Genomic DNA, 6,675 nt, shown 5'->3' on the forward strand with positions numbered 1-6,675 from the left:
AGCCATCAACGCGACAAAGCTCGATTACTCTGACACGTTAGCTCCTGCGGCGCTGAACGCTGAGAGATGAATTTATCATTGAACGGTTTTCTTGACGCCGGGCGCAGCTAGAGTGTCAGTTCGATACGAGGCTACGTCCTTGTAAACTGTGCATTCTGGTGCGCCACTTGAAGTTGCGGAGCATTCCGGGTTCTTTACCTTGCAATCCACAATGCGTTTTAACAGACGTGGCGGTAATGATAAACGCCTTGTTCAGCCATGATACAATGCGATCATACAATTTGTTCACAAAACCAAAAATGCAGCTCCGACTTTTTTTTTTCTCGTCAATACTCATCTATAGTAAGTGAACTCCGAATCGCACATTGTTTTCTCTTTTTTTTTTCAGCGCTGAGAGTATATAAACATAACAGGATGGATACAAATTCAGAGTTTCTCTAGGAATTAAGTCATTACAAGCCCCTCGCCCCGCCACGCATTACCTGTTACTTAGGATACGTAAGTGGCTAAGTGGCACGTATTCCTCAGGTGTAAGAATGAGCGGTATTTGTCCTTCAGGAAATTTTGATGCCCAGTTACGGACAATACAAGTGGTGGGGACTATAGGGTTTCTTTAGTGACACGACGTCGGCGCTGCATTCAATACATCACGGAGAGGTGCGCTATAACTAGGAGATGAAGTTCCGCGTTTCGTTTCTTCGCTACAACCAGCTGTGTTTTTATTTCTTAGCGCATACACATCTGCAAGTGTTTTTGGTGAAACGCAGAAAATTGAATTGCCAACGAGAGAGAGTAGCGCAGAATGTACAGAAAAAGTTCTTGTTATTTCTTTATATCAATGAAAAGAATTTTCACAAAAAGGCATTTTTAAAGTGGGTATCTTCTACACAGGTTTATAGTTATGGTTTGTAAATTTTGTAGATGATTCAAGCTAATGCGGGGCTAAAAATACACTTATAGCATATTTACCTTCAGGTTTGTTTGTATACATGATTCGGAAGATAAATTGTGTAATGGCCAAAGAGCAGTTATGGCCAAAATTCGCCATGGCACAAGATGTTTGGTCCTGCTCATCAGGATAAACATTATGTAACTAAAAGTAGAGCTGCTAAAAGACTGCAATAACATTGTGCGTTAAGGGTTCGCAACACAAAGGCAATATGTATATTAATACTGTGAGTGTCAAGTTATAATAATAACAAACTGCCGTCTTGTTTTCACGTCAAAAAAGGATAAACTACAACTCCATCCCACGACATGAGACGGGTGAGACGTGGTTTTCGAGATATGGGTTTTTCTGAACATGTTTGGGGCCTGTGGAGCCGTTCATCCTAGGAGGTAATGCGAACAGCGTAGCACAAATGAAGCATGTCTTGACTGAGAGCCTTTTTTCTCGCGTGTACTAACGCGGGAGAATCGTAAGACCTGCCATAGTTGGGTCTGTTTTTAAATGATTATGGCGGGCATTATCTATGTCTCGTGCCAGTTATCAGGGAAGGCGTTTAAATGTTAGAATATATTGTAACCCGCGCTAACCGTGTCAGTTCTGGAGGGGGAAGAAGACGAAGATCGTACGGAGTGCGCGGGGTTCTGAGCCGCCGCTGCTTTTGCCTGGTCAAGCGCCTGCTCTCTGCCTTCTGTGCCTCAGCGCCCCAACTCGATCCTTTGACCCTGTCCTTCTGGACTGACGCCCGGGTAGCGATAGAACCCGTGACAATATTTGACTCGTTTCAAATATTTTCAACGCGAGCGATATGATTCTTTGTATCGGTCATTTCCATCAAATATGATGGAGGAGGTAAGACAGAAAAACTGTGGGCACAACTTGACTGAGGCGTTATCCCGTCAGTGGAAAACAGCAGTAAGAGAGCACAATGACTAGGAGTAAGTAACAAATAATGACAAGAAGTAAGAAAATACAAATAATACTTTTTAAGTGTGAGCCACTCAAGCATGCGAATAAATAAAAAAATATAGCTTCGCTCTAACAATAAAAAAGGACAAAAGGGACAAAAGGGACAAAAAGGAGCAATATACATTCGGGTCACTTTTTAACAACTGCGACATACAATAAGGAGCATGAAAAAACATAGCATAACACAATGGGCAGTAATGATAAGTAAGTAAGTATAAAGACCCGCAAAATAGGCACCCCTACACATTAATTCGAACATGAACGTATAAAGGGCATTGAAAAAGTAGTGCGTCTTGTATCGCTAAGAGAAAAAGACCTGTTTAGATGTCTAACAAGAAGATTAAGCATGTCGATATTTTTATAACTGTTAGGAGAGCCGGAATGCGATATTTCAAGGACGTTGTTGCGTAATTAGTACAATAATATTGGTTTGGTTTGATTTGTTTGGTTTACCGTCCCAAAGGGACTCAGGCTATGAGAGACGCCGTAGTGGAGGACTCCGGAAGTTTCGACCACCTGGGTTCTTTAACGTGCACTGACATCGCACGGCATACGGGCGCCGTCCTTTTTGCCTCGAACGAAAAGCGTCCACCGCGGCCGAGATTCGATCTCGTATCTTTGGGAACAGTAGTCGAGCGCCGTAACCACTGCGCCACCCAGGCGGGACCGTGCATTAATACTGTACTTTCCAGTACGAAGTGTTCCATGTGTTATAACCTGCAGGCTTTTTGATATGTAGGTCGCCAAGATTAACAAGAAAATAATTCTGCTATAGCTTTCCACGAATAAAACATTTTTATCGCTGGTAAGTTGGTAACTGAACGTGTCGTTAACACTTAACAATTTCAGAATATTGAGCTGGGATCTTACCGGATGATCATAGGAAGACCGGATTATAATGCGGATAGCATTATTTTGGAGCCTAGATAGTTTTAACTTGTTTCTTAATGTGGTAGTGCGCTACACAAGAACGCAGTATTTTACGTATGACATAAAGACAGAAAGGTAGAGTAATAATATGAACTTTTGAGGAAGGTAGACTACATGGCGATGAAAAATACCTACCATGGTTTCTAATTTAGAAGCGATGTGATCCACATGTGCACCCCAAGAAAAGGTTTCGGTAAATTATACAAATAGTATTTTAAAATTGGATACTATTTCAACTATACGGGTGTTGAGGGTAAGTGTAATGTCTTGTGGAACTACTTCATTAATTATTAATCATGCCCTTGCCCAGTTTCTAAGTTTATGTAGTACGACGTCTCCAACGTCAAGAAGTTCTGTGCACGTGTCGGATGAGAGTAATATGGTTGTGTCACCTACGTTCGAAAAATCAATCATGGGGATATTTTATACGCTATTCGACTTTTAAAATATTTATCGCACTGCTGTGAAATGAGCTAAGGAGAATAAAGAAGCTCACCAGTAGCTTTGAGCGTGGACAGATTTTTGTTTTTCAAGCAAACTGAAATGAAATACATATCACGTGATTCTGGTTCTCACATATTCAAACTTTTATGACTTATCTTAAGACAAGGAGCGCCGTTGGAAAAGTACGTCACTATTGCAAAAGGTATCAGCTATAACCACAACTGAGGTCTTTAAAACATAAGACCTGGTGAGTGTAAAGAGCCACTAAGTGGATCAAGGCCGAAAATTCTCTTTTAGGATTCAACTCGAATTATAAATTTTTCTTGCCGCCCTATACTGCTGTCGCTGAAGAGACGTGATCGAAACCCGCACTTGCCATATTCGAGGTGGACGCTCAAACTTCACGAGACTTAGATCCTATTGAAAAATACGCGCTTCCAATGGATGTGGAGGCCAACAACGAAAGTTTCACGCTAGATTACGTTCCATACGTGAAAATTCTGCGCAATCACGCACTTTGTACTCTCCTCACAAAGGAAATTATTCACAAGCCAACAAGCAGTTTTAAAGCGAAAGCCTTACTTACCTTACTTTTTCAGTAGCGTCAGCAGGAAGTGTGACCAGAAAGTGATAGCACAAATATCACGCGATTTCTTAGCAAATTGTGATGCAATCATCGTCTGTCTAGCGTTCAGAGAGTTCATACCATTTCGCTTCCATTTTATCACACATTCTAGGCAAGTTGGAGGGTCTAGTTTACCATAAGGACTCACACTGATGAGAAAGGTAAGTACCTCCAAATGTATGCCGTTAATTGTAAGTGTTAGAGGCTGTTCAGGTGTCCACCGAGAATTGAGTGTCCCCTTTCCTTGCCCCCAAAAAACAATTTTCAACTATGTGCCAGGCTCTCAATGCTAAAACGCCAAGCAAAACCATTCCAAACCATGCCAAGCTGTGCTTTCACACGTTTCAATTTGTTTAAGCGTAGTTAAACGTCTGCTAATATTTTTTGTTGTGCAGAACACAGAAAGCAATTTGCACACGTTGTAGCATTCGAGCAGCGCGCATGAAAGGGAACGGAACAACGGTTGAGGGGCAGCCTCAATTCGCAAGCCAAGTGAACTGTTCGACAAGTGTAAGTCAAGACAATATTTAGAAATGGGAAATTTTTCTTTTGTCTAAACGGTTGGATTGGCTTGCGAACTGAGGCAACCCCTCAACCCTTGTTCGCTTCTCTTTTCATACTGTGTCGCCATCTTCTTCCTCTCGTTCTAACCGAGCAGCGTTCAGAACTCTTAGTAAAATACGAATTCCCAGCCGTCCAGCTTTAAATTCAACGGCCTGCATTCAGGAGACATGAAAAAAAAAAATGTGGACGAGCGCTTAATTTTCTACTTCTTCCCTACCCTATTATGTTCGATTGCCGGCTGGTACAATCTGGGGCGATTGGAAGACCGAATAAGCCGCGTAGCCAATAACATAATAGCGAATAACATGGATATTATCAATATACTATGAAATGAGGTTGCGCATCATAGATATCTTGCACTTGTCTTAAATAATGGCTTGCAAGCAATGACTGCTGATGCCAGGAAGGAGAGTAAGCGAAAACCACTGCGAACTTTCGCTCTCTTCTTAGGTGATTTACCTGCATAGCTTTTATGTTCGCTGCTTTCTTGCTTGCCCAAAATGCCCTCGAGTTTCTTCGGCTACAGAGTAGCCAGTTTCGCGATAGGCAGCCGTTTTGATCTATGCTAGTTGCTTGCTAAAAAGACAAACTTTTCTGCCATAAAGGTTCTTTTTAAGCAGTTGCGATCTCAGAAATGCAAATATGCTCCGCAAGTGCACAGAGGGATTCTAAATTGCAGTGCTCTACGAAAGTGATTGCTTTGCAAAACGGCACAAGAAAGATTAGAAAAAGAACTTTGCTGGAGATATGCACTACAACAGGCGCCTATTCAGCCCAATCAATCGGCCTAATATTGGAAGTGTGTTGGTGATGTTCGGCTCTACATGGGCCAATGAATTACCAGCACACTCCAATATTGGGTCTATGACTTTTGCTGCCTGGGAGATGATCGAAAAAATATGGTTTAGATACATATAAGTAAGAGGTTAAATAACATCCTCACAACAGACGCCGTGAGGTAAGGTAGGGGGATCGGATTTGCCTGTTTCAATTTATTGGCAAGTTTTAGGGTTTTTTGTATTTATTTCTTTCCTTCTTTGTAAACTGCAGGGCTCTTCATACCTTTCATACTGATGTCTATTATAAGCTACAGTTAGAGTTGCAATGTCAAGCGCTTAGTTTAGGTTGGTTGGTTGGTTTGTAGGGTTTAACGTCCCAAAGCTACTCAGGCTATGAGAGACGCCGCAGTGGAGGGCTCCGGAAATTTCTTTAGCGGGCACTGTCATCACACAGCACACGGGCGCCTTGCTTTTCGTCTTCATCGAAAAGCGGCCGCCATGACAGGGATTCGATCCCGCATCCTTGGGAACAGTAGTCAAGCGCCCTATCATTGCACCACCACGGCGGGGCAAGCACTTAGTTTAGCGACCAATTCTATCACAGATTTTTAAAGAAAGCCTAGTTACGAACATACCAATATCGCTGGTATATCTTGAAAGTCGAGGTGGAGATGTCGTTTTTTTTTAAATGTTTGCATCAAACCTTTTGATGCCAGCTCTCAAGTTCGCTGGAATTTGACGTCGTATGAGGATACGATTACAGCAGCAAAAAACAAACAAACAAACAACAAAACTGTATTGGTATAGCGCACAACACCGTAGGCTATGAGCATCCACCTGATGAGTGCACCATATTGTTGACGTTCAACGACGTAATGTTTCTCACTTCAAAGTTTTCAGGCTTTGTTGTACCCGCGAGCACCAATCTCGCCATTTGGCCAAAGTTGGTCTTGTCTGCCGCCACGTTCTCAAAACTCACTTGTTCTCGCTCGCTGTCTTGTCGGTACCGCCAGAACAAATTAATGGCTGTGTAGTCCCTCCAAGCGTCGTTGCACTCTTTGTAGATAACATCCGTGACGGACTGATGCACGCCAAAGTCCCAGGGGACCCGGCGGACGCGACCAGGTTTTGGTCCATCAAAGTCCTCGCTCGGCAACCGACCCGCCTTATACCGCAACAGGTCTAGCCGATACCACCGGAAGGAGTCGTGCCAGAGGTGTAGGCAGCGGGAATCTCTGCTGGCTACAATGACTTGAGTGCGAATGTTCTCACCAGATGGCCATCCGATCGACAATTCGTGGCGCCTGTAGTCGTCCATGCTACTCACGATGAAGGTGTCGGTGTCCAAATAAATACCTCCATACTTTATAAGTATTTCTATGCGGACATTATCAGGAACACTCTGTACTGTGGTGCTG

The sequence above is a fragment of the Amblyomma maculatum genome, chromosome 2 (assembly GCF_055883805.1).
Source record: "Amblyomma maculatum isolate TAMU_Amacu chromosome 2, ASM5588380v1, whole genome shotgun sequence".
NCBI lineage: Eukaryota > Metazoa > Arthropoda > Arachnida > Ixodida > Ixodidae > Amblyomma > Amblyomma maculatum.